Here is a 16,691-nt window from a genome sequence, read left to right on the forward strand (position 1 = left end):
ATTATTATTAGCTTTGCTCTTTTCTCCAAATTTTCCCAAAATATTTTTGTATGTCTCACAATTATTTCCTACTCTACTATTTAGATCCCCAACAAGGACCAACTTTTCCTTTTTCATTATGTCAGTTGCTTTTTCTAAAGCCTCAAAAAATTCCTCCACTTCTACCTTAGTAGAACCTTCTGTGGGACCATAGGCACAAATAAGTCTCATTATCCAATTCCCCATTCTCATATTTGCCCACATTACTCTACTTGAGACTGACTGCCATTCAAGAAGATTAGCCTCGTATTTTGTGTTGAATACTATGGCTACTCCTTCTTTTCCTTGATTGTCATTGCCTGAATATAACATTTTGTATTTATTGCTCAGAAAGATCTCACCAGTTTTGGTCTTTTTTGTTTCAGTCACCCCTATTATGTCGATCTGGTACTTATCTAATTCCTCAGCTAGCTCCATTTCTTTGCCATTCAGGCTTCTTACGTTGATAGTACCGATCTTTAACTCTGGTGATGTTGAGTTGGGGTTTGTTTTCAGATTTGTTCCAGTAGCTGACTTTTCGCTGTTCGCCTTGGTTCCCTGGCGAAAACAACGGGGGCCTTGTTTAACTGGGCAACGCCCCAGCCGGCATGAAATTTTGTCATGTTGTACCATCATTTTTTATTTTGGTTTAACCAATAAGAATACAATTTCGTCGGCTAAATCCCAAATTGCCAGCCCATCCTCGTTCGTTCAGTATCAAAGTAGATACCCAACAGGGTGCACCACGAGAAGGTGAGGATTGGACATTAGGTCAGAAGCCCTGGTCGGTTCTCCACATTCCTTTAAAGGCTATGTGGAGGTCTCCTCTCAGTTATACAGCTTTGACCCTTAAGCACCCCTGTCGCGATAGCAAGCACCATTAATTGTTATTGCCTTACCAGCCGCATTTTCGAAGAAGAATGGACTGATGATGCCTCTAGCCCAAAATCCGCACCAAACAGTGACACGTTGTGGATGCATTTGTTTCTCAACAATCAGTCGTGGATTTTCTGAACCCCAAATGCAACAATTTTGTCGATTAACGAAGCCATCAAGATGAAAATGAGCCTCATCGCTGAAGATGATTTTGTTCGAAAAATAAGCATCCACTTGTTGTTGTTACATAATCCATTCAACGAACTCTCTTCGCTGTGTGTGGTCATTTTTAATACCCCTGAACTGTCAGTTGTCAAGCTGTCTTTTTTTTTTCTCGTTGGCAACACTTTACCGCACAAATGGCGCTAAATTTAAATCTTGCGTGAATTTTGGGATGCCCTGTACATCAATCTAACAACCCTCATCCATTCACCTAAGAACAAATTCTGCCCTTTATCACACTAAGAGTTATGATGAAGTGCCCTGAGATGGGGGGGGGGTTACATATAAATCATTATTACAAGCTGCTTTTGGAATCAGGAGAGGAATTTGTCAAATCTCGCAGACTTAGAGCCTCCATAGCTTAATCGGTAATGACCTGGATACAGATCCCATCTGGGATGTGATGAACTTTATCGGGATTTTTTCATCCTGCAAACTGGCAAAGAACACACAATTTACTAACATAGTAAATTGTGTGTTCTCGACACACAATTTACTTAATCCTATTAGTTAATCCTATCGACAATCTCGATAGGATTAACTCCTTTGTCATCAGCAGTAATGAGGTTTCTAAGAAGTCAGTTTACTAGGCTCTGATAGCCCATGAGCTTCACGTAAAAGGGAAGAGGAGACTTAATACTTGTAAATCTCTCTTTATCCAACTAGGAGTTCTTTGTGTTGTGTGTTACAATTTTAAACCATTACCACTGATAACTGATTGTTGCTGTTTACATACTGTGATAAACTATTTGTGTTCTGAAGATACTGGGTATAAAACCAGCTATGTATCAGCGGCTAAATGAACAAATATCATATTTATTTTCTCTTGTGTTGTAAATTAAACTGCAAAAATTACAGATGAAGGCATTAATCAGACCGCACCTGGACTGTTTGTGCATGTTTGATCTTGAGGTTTCAAAGATGATGAGGACACTCTGGAGCTGGATCTAGGAGTGAGTAACTAAGGCAGTAATCAGGATTCTGGAATGTTGGTTGTAATGTAAGTTTCAGAAAATTCAGATTGCAGAGCTTAGGGCATAGGCAAAGGAAAGGTGATATGAAGACAAATGCTGTTGGGAACAATTTACCAGATTAATTCAGAAGAGAGTATTTATAGAACTCTGCCATGGGATCCTTAGGGATCTTGTACCAGTCTCAAACCTGGATAAAGGAGGAGAGTCGATCAGATGAGTGTTGATGCTCTGACCATAAAAATAAAACCAAAAAAAAAAAAAACACTGTTGTTATCTGATGCCTACATGATCAACAGTTAAAACATACTCTGCAATACCAATTGAGCGACCGAGGTTGGATCAAAAAGTGGGATACTGAAAAGAAACGGAAACTGAAATTGACAGAACTATTATCAGTAGAGACATGGAATGTATGTATGAACACTTTGGATGTCAGGAAAACTAGAATTATTTCACGAGGAAATGAAGAGATATTGGTGTGATGTACTAGGACTGGCAGAGATGCGATGGACATCATCAGGAGAGATAAATGGATGCAAAGTCATATGATCAAGGCATGACACGAAGCAGGAGTTGGTTTCCTTCTTAACCAAAAAAGACTAGAGAGGCACTGTTATGCTACAAACCAATCAATGAACAAATCATAGTAGCAAGATTTCAAGCAAAACCATTTAATATATCACTAGTCCAGATATATGCACACACATGAGGATAGTGATTTATTTTACAAAGATTTGACAGATACAATAGAAACAATACCAAAGAAAAATGTACTAATTATTGAAGAGACTGGAATGCCAAAGTTAGAATAGAAAAATGATGGTTGGGTAAGTAGTACCATAGGAAAAAATAGTTTTGGAGAAAGAAACAGATGAGATGGGAAAATGATAGAATATGCTGTGGACCCACAAGATGATGGTCTGTAACACGATTCCAGCAAAAGGAATGTAGAAAATGGATGTGGCAATCAAATGATGGGAAAACCAAGAACATGATTGATATGATTAAAAGAAGATGGATAACATTGGTATAGCAGTGTCGAACTTTTCAAGGAGTGGATATAGATTCAGATCATAGCTTAGTGATCGCAAACATCAAATTGAAATTAAAAGGAAAGTATAAACCCCATCATCAGAAACAAAGAGAATATAGCAAGAATAAGTGAAGCAGAAATAGGAAGAAGGTACAGAACAATGTTAAAGGAGAAACTAAAAAGTGTGGACAAAGAAAAAAAAAAAATTTGAATCTAAGAGTGAAAGGAGTAATGAAGGCAATTGAATTGGAGCTGCAGTTGAAGAAACAGTACCAGAAGAAAATAAGTGGATTAGACAGGAAATACTGAAGTTCTGTACTAACTTCAGTGTTTCCTGTCTAATCCACTATTGATGATTGTTGAAGATAAGAAGGGATACATCAGAACAGATAGATGAGCAATATAGAAGAAAGCATAATGAGGTGAAAAAAGCAGTCAGAATGGATAAGATGAAATGGTTAGAAGCTTAATGCAATAATATAGACCAGCACTATGAAAAGCATAAAATTAGGGAGGTGTACAAAATTATCAGAATCATCAATAGAAGGTGGCAACCAAAACATATTACAATTAAAGATGAAAAAAAGTAAAGTATTGATGAATAAAGATAAAATTGTACAGCAGTGGATAAAATACTGTAGTGAGCTATATGAATAAAAACTAAATTTAGATGGAGTTGAAAAACTCATTGAAGAATTGAAGCAGGTATCACCACCAGGTAATGAGTATGACATTTTAAGAGGAGAGGCAGAAAAAGCAATAGGATGCTAAAACACAACAAGAGTCCTGGTATGATAATATCACTGGAGAAATGATTAAATATAGTGGCAAAAGTATGGTTATAGAAATGCACCAACTATGTAAAAATGCTAGAGGAGTGGATGAAATCGATACTAGTGACATTATACAATAAAGGAAATAAGCTAGAATGTAAAAATTATAGAACAATTGCTTTGACAAGTCACCTTGGTAAGGTGATTATGATGATATTTACAGAAAGATTGAGATCACAATTGGAAGCATACCTTGCAGATGAGCAAGCAGGATTTAGGAAAGATAGAAGTACAATTCAACAGATTTTGATAATGCAGTTAATAGCAGAGAAAGCTAGGAGAAAAAACAAAAACATATATACTTGCTTTGATTTTCAGAAGGCATTTGACAGTATCGACCAAAAAGTAACATTATCAGTGCTAGACAGAAAACTAATAGCTTTATTAAAAGATGTTTATAAGAATGCAGTGGCAGCAGTTAGAATAGATGATGATTTGGGGAAATGATTTTGAACAAGCAGAGATACTAGACAGGGTGATCCAATATCACCAAGCATTTTCATCACACATTTAGAAAAAGCAATGGACAAAATGAAGATGTAAAAGGAATATCAGTACATGGATGAGAATTAACAATCTGAGATTCACAGATGACTTTATTATTGAAGAAGACAAAAGAGAACTACAAAAAACAAAACTGTTAAATGAGGAAAGAAAGAGATTTGGACTTATGAACTTGACAAAAACAAAGACAATGGTATTTTGTGAGAAGAACATGAAACAAAAGATACAAGTGGATGGAAATGATATAGAAAATGTAGAACAATTCACATATTTGGGAAGTAAAATGACATATGATTTGGACTGTAAAAAAAGAAATAAAGATCAGGATTGTAAAGGGAAGAACAAATCTAAAGGCCATGGATAACATCTTGGAAAGTAAAGTGATAAGCCTGCAAATGAAAATAAGAATACTAGAAACATGCATCTTTAGTGGTGTGTTGTATGGATCTGAAACATGGATAATAAATAAGGATTCAGGAAAAAAGAATTTTGGCATTTGAAAGAACTTGTTACAGGAAAATTCTAAGAATAGGATGGTACAGAAAATCACAAATGAAAAGCTCTATCAGAAGATACAACAAAAAGAGAATCTAATGCAGAAGATTATACAACAGAAGCTGCAATTATTTAGACATATCTGCAGAATGAGTGAGGACCAGAAGATAAAGACATTCATGTTTGGTATTATGGATGGTGTAAACAGAAGAGGTAGACCATACAGAGAATGGATAGACTACATAAAGGACTGGTGGGGAATGGATGTACAGAAAGTGCGATACTGTGCACTGGACAAAGACAGATGGAAGAAGATAGTGAAGGAGGCATCAGGACACCAATGGGCACTGTGCCCATGGTTCATGATGATAATGAGTATTTACAGAGCAGAAGAAAGAGACCATTCTTGAAAATTGACTGTGATGAGCAAAGGAATGAGTGGAAATTTTATATGCAGTATGACAGATGAGTGCAGTGCACTGCCAGAGGTTGTACATGAGTTTAAGGCACAGTATTACAGATGTTAATGGGTGAGCAGGATCTTCTATAATTAGTACTAACTCCTTGGATATCTGTTATTAATAATAAAATGCTAATATATGTAGAGTAATGTACATCTTAATTAACTTAATATGGATTTTACTTACATAATTGTTTTTAGCATAGAAGTTTCGCTTTGAAAGGGCAATTCAGTATTCTACTTAAGCTTCATGAACCCTTAAGGTTCTTAACTGCAAGCACCATAGTTCTCCATTCTTTCCTGTCCTTAGCCAACTCCTTCCAGTTTTGCAGCTTCAGCTCTTTCATGTCTGTTTCAATGTTATCCACCATCTTCTGTAGAGTCTTCCTCTAGGACGTCTTCCATTTGGGTGATGTAAAAAGGTTCTCCTCACTAGCTTGTTATCCTCCATTCTTTCCAGGTGACCTAACCATCTCATGCGACTACCTCTGATTTCATTTACTAGAACAATCTCCAGAGGAGATTGTTTAAGTTCAGAGAACAATCTCTGAACTTAAACGAATCTCTTCCTTCTGCTCACATCTTGACCAGCAAAGATGGAAGACATTGAATAGGCTTCGTTCCGGAATGGGCAGATCAAAGTAGAATATGGACAGATGGGGGCTACACAGACAACGACAGCTGCTCATGTGGTGAAACACAAACCATGGATCATTTTTTGCAATGCTGCTTAATAGACATTAATAATATATGTACTCGTGAAGATTTAATGCAGTGTAATGAAACAGTTTTAAAGTATATTAGTCACCGGATAAGTGAAATTTGACATTTTATGTTTTTACTTAATATTTCATGCAAGTGACATTTTTGTCTTTTAATGTATGCTCTTACAATTTCTGTAGATCGCACAAGAAATGAATAAATAAATCAGCTTTTGTTATATTCCATGTCTCTGCACCATATAATACAACTGGTCTAAATAGCATTCTGTATTTATTTATTTTAGATTCATATGACAGATTTTTAGATGACAGGAGGTGCTGAAGTGAGAAATATGATTTATTACCTGCTTGGATTCTCATCTTTATTTCTGTTTGGATCTTATTATCTTTAGTTATTATAGAGCGTAGATATTTAAATTGTATCGAGTTTTTCAATATCATGTCAGCAAATTGACTAGTTGATGGCTTATTGAGATCATTATGTCTAGATAATTTTATATATTCTATTTTATTTTGATTAATATTAAGACCTATTTCTTCTGAAGAGGCTTTAAGGTTTATAAAAGTTTCAGTTATTCTGCACTTTCTCCTATAATATCAATATCATCTGCATAACCCAGGAATGATGCAGAGCATGATATAGTACTTTTTGTTGTTTCTCAAATTACTTTTTCTAAAGCTATGTTGAATAGTGTAGGTGATATCGCACTTCCTTGTTTTAGACCTGTGGAGATGTTGAATGGCTCTGACAATATGTTGTTAGCAAGGACTCCACATTGATTTTCCTGTACACACATTTTGACCAATTTGATTAATTTTTCAGGTATTCCAAATTCCTTTAAGATATTCCATAGACTTTCTCGATGTGTGCTTTTTGGAAGTCAATGAAGAAATTGACTTTCTTTTATTGTATTCCCAATTTTTCTCTAGAATTTGTCTCAAGGTAAAAAGGTGATCAGTGGTTGATCGATTTCTTCTGAATCCTCCCTGATATTCTCCAAGAATCTCCTCTACATATGAAATAATTCTTTTTTAGGATAATATCAGACAGGATTTTGTAACTAGTGTTTAAAAGTGAGATGCCTCTATAGTTTTCACATTTCCTTTCATCACCTTTTTTGTAGATGGGGATAATTATTATTGATTCCTTTCAGTCTTCTGGCAGTTTTTCATTTTTCCATATGAGTTTGATTAGTGTGAACAGTTTGTTAGTTAATTCTTTTCTTCCATATTTAATTTGTTCAGATGTAATTTTATCAAATCCAGCAGCTTTATTATTTTTAAGAGTTTTAATGCTCGTTTCTATTTCACTAAATGATGGCTCTTTGACTTCTGGTTCATAAGTAGAGTAAATTCTGGCTAGGAATGTTGCTTTGGGATTTTGGCAGTTTAGCAGCTGTTTGAGAGATTTCCTCCACCTTGCAGCCATCTGTTTGTCATTTGCAATAATTTGTCCTTTATTATCATTAATTATTGCAGTTCTTGATTGATAGCCTCTCTTTAGTTTATTTATACCTTGAAAAAAGTTCCTTGCATTTTTATATTTATTCTCTTTATCGGTTTTATCAATTAATTCTTTTAGATATTGTCGTTTTTCTTGCCTAATAATTTTGTTTGTTTCTCTGCTAGCAGATCTATAGTTTGATAGTTATTATCCTGTTGGTTCTGAAACCATTTAAGCTTAGCCAGGGCCGTTGCCAGATTAGATCATGCCCTGAGGCAAACAATTAAATATCGCCCCTGATGGATTATAAGACAAAAATATAAGAAAATCTCCAATTGCTATGTTGTTTTTATTAGAAGAGAAACATTAATGCAAAACGATTACATAATAATATTAATTAAATGTTTGCTCTATGGGGATATCGTACAATAAAGCTGTTTATAAGCTCTTCTAAACTTAAATTATAAGCTATGTTTGCCTCTATCGATATAGTTGCTAGACCAACTAATCTTTCTTGGATCATTGCTGTTCACAAATTATTTTTAATCAGTTTAAGCTTGAAAAACATTCTTTCTGCACTTGCTACACTAACAGGAATTGTTAGCATAGGGACGGCGCCTACCGCAATATGGTTCCCTTATTAAGCCGCATCGTGAGGCAGGCTGCCTCTATGCTACACCCTGTCGACAGTACTGAGCTTAGCTTTTTTTCATTTCTATTGCTGCTTTGCATCTGTTATTAAACCATTTATTATGGTCTGAAATATTTTGGAATCCTAAAACTTTTTCAGATGCTCTGTTTATACAACACTTAATTTCATTCCATAGAGCAGTGTTTCTCAAACTTCAGATATCTGCGTACCCCTTCTTAAATTTTCATTATTACCAAGTACCCCCTAATTAATTAAAAATAAATAAACAAATTCATTAATTAAAATTAATAAATTAATTTAAAATATTAATTAAAATTAAATATCTATTTTATTTGGATTTATATGTTCATGTAAACAAAAAATATGATTTATTTATTTTTAACTTTTGGCATCGAGAACAGTTTCTTTGTGTGCATCATCAAAGTCATCTACCCAAATAGTGTCATCTTCTTTCCCATTATTTCAAGCAAAAATTACCAGTAATTTACAAGACTTGAGATACGTAGAACAGCGAGGAACTGCATATGATTGGCGCGGTATTAACAAAAGATCTCGCGAACCAAAGACAAATTAGCATTTCAACAGTTGAGTTGAAATGCTAATTCCCTTCAACTGAATTCCATAATATCTGAAACACATTCATTATATATTTCTTAGTTTTAACATGTTAATGACAGGGGGGGGGGTGATGTCAAGCAAAACCATATGTTCCACCATCAACATATGGTTTTGCTTGTCTATAAATAATTTTCTGTTGGAGAGGGGATGTGATTCATTAGTTAGTCGGGTTTTATCCCGGTTGTCTCTAATTGCACTATTTGAAAAATATGACTCCTTTAATTATGCATAGCCAAAAATTGCCACGTATGTGTACCACACTTTGAGAAACACTGCCATAGAGTATCGATATTTTCAGTTTCTTCAACATTATTAAGCTCTGCTTTTATTTCACTAGCGTAGTTTGATCTTATGTTATTGTTTTTCAGATTATCAATATTGAGTTTAGGATGTTCTTTATTTTTATTGAAATAGTTTTTGTTAAGTTTTATTTTCATTACTGATCCTACCAAATAATGATCTGAATCACAATCAGCATCTATAGCTTCTAACAGTCTGAATACTGCTTCTAAATTTCTTTTTTCTATTAAATTATGATCAATTTGGTTGTAGGTTAATCCATCAGGTGATGCCCATGTTTGCTTATGGATGTCTTTCCTCGTAAATGTTTTGCTACTTATCAGATTCTTGGATATTGCTAAATTTATTAACCTTATCCCATTATCATTCGAGATTTCATGTAGGCTATTATTTCCAATTGCTTACCTATAGATTTCTTCTCTTCCTATTTTTGCATTAAGGTCTCCTGAAAGTATAATTATGTCATTATTTGGTATTTCATCAATCATTCCATCCAGAGTATCATAGAATTCATCCTTGGTATTCTGATCAGTTTCCTCTATGGGTGCATGTGCATTAATTAAGGTTATTATTTTGAACTTTTTTGTTAGCAGTCTTATTTTACTGAGTCTTTCGTTGATGACCTCAAAACTTATGAGTGAATACCATAGCCTTTTTGTATCATAAATCCTGTTCCTAGTTCATGTCTTCCTGTGATATTTCCACCATATAATAACAAATAATCTCCTAATTTATGTTCACCACTATCAATCCGTTTAGTTTCCTGAATTGCCACTATATCCATTTTATATTTTTTAAGTTCACCATTTAAAGTTTGCAGTGCACCTGCTCTATATAAAGCTTCTGACATGTTCCAAAGCATAATCCTTTATTCCAAGCAACAGGTCAAGTTCCATCTTGTACAGTCCAATATTGAGGCTTATTTGGTGCTTGGTTCCTAAGAAGTAAGATTTTTACAAGATGAGGTTGTCGACCTCATGCTTAACTCCCAACCTGGAGGACCAGGGTGTCTCTCTCTTAGTCTGGACCCTCACCTTTGACCAGTCTGGCTTGGGAGGCCTAGAATAACTACTGCCGGCATTCCTCAGGATCATTGGGACATGCAAGCCCTGCCACCATAACAAAGTGAAAACACCATCAGGGGATATATTCAGTATAACTTTCAGAAATCAAATTGACACATAAAATGGAAGATTCAACAATGAAAATGCTTCAACTACATGTACACTGCTTGGAAATAAGTCAGTGGACACCCCATCATACCATGTAACAAGTCACTTGTTTGTAGTTGGTATGAATTGGAGGAATGTGATGCTCCTAAATCAGTGCAACTATGTCTGGATGAAATGGCTGCAAGAAGGGAACTGACAGAATTGGAAAAAGGCATTGTGATAGGATGCCATGTTCCAGGCCTATCTGTTTGGCAAACTGTTGACGAATTGGGTCATCCTAGGTCAACGATCAGTGATACCATACTAAGATGGAAGTGCAGTCAGTCAATTGCAAGTGCTACCCACAGTAGATGACCCACTACACTCACAGGACATGACCATAGAATGCTACAGCAGATAATATGCAAAAATGCTCTTCATTGGCCAACACCTTGAATGTGGAGTTCTGAACATCAACTGGAACATGAATCTGCACAAAACATTCGGAACCGATGCTCACAACATGGATTTCCACAGTAGGACTGCAGTATGCAAGCCCCACATTACCCATACAGCATCGTCTTCATTGCTGCAAAGAGCGCAAGTGGGATGTGGAAGCTTGGAAAGCTGTGTATGGAGTGATGAATCGTTACACCCTCTACTGAGCAGATGGACTGGTGTTAATATGGTTGATGCCCAGTGAACATCTCTTACCAGTGTGCATACCACCAACTATGAAATTTTGAGGTTGGTATGGTCCTGTTTTTCCTGGTTTGGCCTTAGACTTCTGTTTGTGGTGCCACAAACACTGAACTCCAAGAGGTGTCTGAACGTTCTGAATAATGCAGTGCTTCCTACTTTGTAGCATCTCCACAGAATGACCATTGTCTCTTTCGGCAAGTCATAAAGCTGCTGTTGTAACTGTGTGGTTTGTGGACATGAACATCACCACACGTGACTGGCCTCCACAAAGCCCTGATCTCAACCCCACTGAACATCCGTGGGATGAACTGGAGTGTCAGGTGAGATCAAGGGATGTCTGCCCTAGAATAATCCAGGACATCATTACATGCCTATAGGAAGAATGCTTCAAAATTCTCATTGCTCACTATCATACACTTGTGAAAAGTATTCCCCATAGGATTGCTGCAGCCATCACAGTGAAAGAAGGTCCTAAATCTTATTAAGGTGGATACTATGGTGTCCATTGACTTCCTTCCAAGCAGTGTCCATGATATAGTGACATGGTCTAAATACATTAAGGTTCTAATAAAATAATTTTAATTACCAAGAGATCATTAATGTTAAAAAAAATATTTCCTGAATTGGTGGAGAAGCATAGTCTGCCCACAGTTGAGAGAACCATAGCTTGGAATGCCAAGAAGATTTGATTCATGTTGAAGGGAAGAAAAGGATAAGGGATGCATGAATTCATCGCATGCGAAATCACACACTATATGTAAAATTTTCCATTTGTTATACAAGCAAAATAGTTACGACTTTAAAAACTAGAATGTTCATAAAAGAAAAACTAATTTTCCAACGTATAATTAACACTCATTCTACAACACCGATCGATTACCCTATTATCAGAATGGATTTGCCTTCTGCAATGTGCAGAAGTGTTGAGGGTTCTCTCATCTGTGGTTGAACTATACTATTATCCATAAAAGGGATAATATCATCCGATCACTTCTATGTAGATTCTGATGTAGCAAGGTTTCACAGCTTTCTTTATATAAGTGTTCCATGAGATAAGTGCTTTCATGGAGAAGATCAATCTTGCAAAATGATTCAATGTTTGGTGGAGATAGCATGTCCCAATGTTCAGACTCATGGAATTTAATGTAGTCTATATAAATTCATGATGCACAGCTGCTGATCTACCTTTTTGGTCAAGATATGATAACCCCCAGTGGCAAGTAATCTGATTGATTCCAGTGTAGACCAAAGGCAGAAGTTCATCTATTGCAGAGCCTAGAAAAGTAGAAATGTTGTTAATAACTGGTCATTTACTCTGGCTATATCGTATTACTATTCCTTAAGTTAAAGAATGGTAATACGATATAGCCAGAGTAAATGACCATCTGCCAGAAAGTCTGGCTTATGGAAGTCAAGTGTTTCATCTAACAGAACATTTGTGAATAAAGGCATAATATCTAAGGAAATGACAACTATATTTGATAAATGAAGAGGACTTTCCTGTGAATGCTGAAAATAATTTAGAAATGTGTTTAGCAATTTGTAGCACAGAGAGCTTGATACAGTCCACCACTGGACGTAATGGAATATTTGCTTTGTGAACTTTTGGAAGTCCATACAAATGGATGCCCATGGTAGCATTTAAGTTTCTTCTTCGGATCTTCATCCCAGCCAGAAACATTATCAATGAGTGAATTTAATTTCCTAATCTGAGTAGTTTAGGATAAATAGCAAGAGGACAATGTGTGGAATGGAATAGTCAGGTAGCATTAAGGATAATTTTCTGTAGTATTCATGTCATTCTTGAACCACTAATGCCACTCTTATTTGCTTTAGTAATAATAAAATTCTTTGTCTTTGGAGAGATCAATGCCATCATTTCAGGGTAAGACTAATTTGGAGGTGGAAGCTTGGACTTGAAAAGGATTTGTACTATTTGAAAACAGAGACAGCTAAATCTAAAGAAATATCACATAGCACTTTGCCAGCTGTTACAAAAAACTCCATTACCAGAACGACTTTTGGTGCTAATGCAAAATCAGGGTCTTTAGAAAGCTCATTTAATTCTTCGGTAGAGAGAGAGAGAGGCTGCCTGGCAACTATCTTATGGGGATTTCCTTTGGATAAAAAAGAAGGCCGATTACATCTAATAAGATGATTCCATTTTTGTATAAACTTTTCTTGCATAGCAGCAAATATTTTTGTTCCAATTTGTCAAGTTATTAATGTGTATATTATACAGTAATCCTTAAATTATCCTACTGCAGTGGAAATAGTTTGCCTGTCAAATAATTGAAGAGTTGGAAAACTCTTCAATTATTTCAGTTGGAAAAGTAAGGGTCAAAGCTGTATAACTGAGAGGAGACTTCCACATAGCCTTTAAAGGAATGCAGAGAACCGACCAGGACTTCTGACCTAATATCCAATCCTCACCTTCTCATGGCTCACCCTGGTGGGTATCTATCTGCATACTGAACGAACGAGGATGGGCTAGCAATTTGGGATTTAGCTGACCAAATTGTATTGTTATTGGCTTAAGCCAAAATACAAAATGATGGTACAACATGACAAAATTTCATGCCAGTTGGGGCATCGCCCAGTTAAACAAGGACCCCATTGTTTTTGCCAGGGAACCAGAGTGAACAGCGAAAAGTCAACTACTGGTACAAATCTGAACACACACCCCAACTCAACATCACCAAAGTTAAAGATCGGTACTGTCATCATAAGAAACCTGAATGGCAAAGAAATGGAGCTAGCTGAGGAATTAGATACGTACCAGATTGACGTAATAGGGATGACTGAAACAAAAAAGACAAAAACTGGTGAGACCTTACTGAGCAATAAATACAAAATGTTATATTCAGGCAATGACAATCAAGGAAAAGAAGGAGTAGCCATAGTATTCAACACTAAATGCGAGGCTAATCTTCTTGAATGGCAGGCAGTCTCACGTAGAGTGATGTGTGCATATATCAGAATAGGGAACTGGACAATGAGACTTATTTGTACCTATGGTCCCACAGAAGTTTCTACTAAGTTAGAAGTGGAGGAATATTTTGATGCTTTAGAGAAAGCAACAAACACAATGAAAAAGGAAAAGTTCGTCCTTGTTGGCGATCTAAATCGCAGAGTGGGAAATGATTGTCAGACATATAAAAATATTTTGGGAAAATTTGGAGAAAAGAGTAAAGCTAATAACAATGGCAAATACCTGTTGGATTTCTGCTCAGGATATGGACTAGTTATTACTAACACCATGTTCCAACATAAAAATGTGCACAAATTCACATGGAGAGAAGTAAGGAATAAGAAAAGTGTCATTGACTATGTTATTGTTGATAGTGATGTTTTCTCCCTGGTGCAGGACCAGCGTGTACAGAGGATCTGAAATTGGAAGTGATCACTATTCACTCTTGAGCAGGATAAAATTGAATTTCATTTTGAAAAGCAGTACATTTAAGATTTAAAGCGAATAAAAGTTGAACAGCTCTCAGATGTGAACTGTAGACTAAAATACACAAAGATTAATGAAGAAAAAATGAAAGAGTTTAAGAACAGGAACCAAACCTTGGAGATTCAGTGGCAAGCCCTGATTGATTCAGCCAGAGAGGCATGTGGGGAGGTTGTCTGCAAGGATAGAAAAATCAGAACTCAATGGTGGACACAGGAAGTTAAAGAGGCAGTGAAGGAAAAGAAGACAGCATAGCAAAAATTCCTGTCAAATAAGTTAGCTTGTGCCTCTTAGAGAATATAGAGACAAATGCAAGAATGCTAAACACTGTGTAAAACTAGCTAAACAAAAGTTATGGGAGGAATTTGGCAAGAACATAGAAAATAAATATCAAGAAGGTGGTAAGATATTCTGGCGGTTGTTGAAGAAGCTTAGAAATGGAGGAAAGAGTGCTGTAAAAGGAGTTAGAGATGAGAAAGGTAACATGAAAACGGGAGAAAAAGATATCCTTGATGTATTAAATAATTACTTCGAAAAATTGCTAAATGAAACAAGCAGTAATAACACAGTGGTAAAAAACACTCAACAGGCATACAGTCAGGAATACATATCCATACTTGAAGTAGAAAGAGCCATCAAAGGCTTGAAATGCAGAAAGGCAGCAGGATTGGATGATATTCAACCAGAAATGCTGAAGTTTGGTGGTATAAAAGTCTTACAGTGGGGGCCTGGACAGAGGGACGAATTCCAGATGATTGTATTAGAGCTCTCATAGTACCCATATATAAAAAGGGAAATAAAACTGAATCTGAGAATTACAGAAGTATTTCCCTACTGAGTGTTCCTGCAAGATTTATGCAAGTATACTTGAGAAATGGTTGAGAAGAATTGTGGAAGGGAAGCTTGGTGAAGAACAAGCTGGATTCAGGCCAAATAGAGGCTGTCAGGATCGGATCTTCACTTTACGACAAATAGTCGAGAAAGCATGGGAATATAATAAAGATCTGTATTTAAATTTTGTCGATCTGGAAAAGGCATATGGCAAGGTGCCAAGAGAGAAGCTATTCAATACGTTACAGTTATATGGTGTCAATGGGGCATTATATCAAGCAATACGTAGTCTTTCTTTGAGTTGTAAGTCAGCAGTTAGAATTGAAGGAAGCACAGGAAGATGGTTTAATGTTAAATCTGATGTGAGATAAGGATGTACATTATCTCCTCTGTTATTATCTATATGGATCACATTATGAAGGAAAGTGGTATTAATCATGATATCAAAATTGGAGATGTTAATCTCAGCTCTTTGCTTTATCCGGACGATGTTATACTTCTAAATAAATCTGCTACATGCAAGACTCCCTGACTAAATTGAATAAGTATTGTAATAGATATGGTATGAGGGTCAGCAATAAAAAGACAAAGACATTAAAAATAGGCAGAATCGTTGAAAATGTCAACTGTGTTGTGAATGGAGGACCTGTGGAACAAGTAAAACATTTCGGCTACTTCAGCACAATTTTTAGTGAAGATGGTAAATTAAATATGGAAATAGACAACAGAATCAACAAAGCTGGTATGGTAGCAAGTCAATTGAATAAATTCATATGGAATAAGAGAGAAAATAGTCAGAACACTAAATTAGCTGTATACTAGACAGTGTTCAAACCAGTTTTTACTTATGGATTTGAGAGCTGGGTCAGAAGTAAAACACTTGACCAAAGACTAGAGATTGCGGATATGAGAGCCCTGAGAAAAATTAGAGGCGTTAACAGATGGCATCAATGGCAATATCATATTAAAAATGAGTATATTATGAAAGAACTTGACATTGTCAGCATCCAGGAATGTGTTAGCAGAGCTAATCTCATGTGGTATGGTCACTTAAACAGAATGGGCAAGGAAAGCTTAACAAAACAAATGTTCTTTGCCAGGTTGGCAGGAAAAAGACCCATTTTCTCCAAATCAGTCTTGCAAGACTGATTTGGAGGAAAATTGTAGATAGGAAGTTAGTAATGATGTAAATTTTTCATTTAGTACTCTCATATCCTGTACACCCCTTGAAGGTACATGGCAGGAATTTTATGATGATGAAGTAAAAGCAGAATTTAAAAGCAAATGCTCTTTTAACCATTCACTAGGATGGTAAAATGTTGGATCATGTTTCATGGGCAAGAAATTGTTGACTGCTTTCCAATTCTCATTTCATGTGAAGGAATTTATCAAATGCATGATG

The sequence above is a fragment of the Typopeltis vanoorti genome, chromosome 10 (genome assembly GCF_054136105.1).
Source record: "Typopeltis vanoorti isolate ZY-2024b chromosome 10, IOZ_Tvanoo_1.0, whole genome shotgun sequence".
NCBI lineage: Eukaryota > Metazoa > Arthropoda > Arachnida > Uropygi > Thelyphonidae > Typopeltis > Typopeltis vanoorti.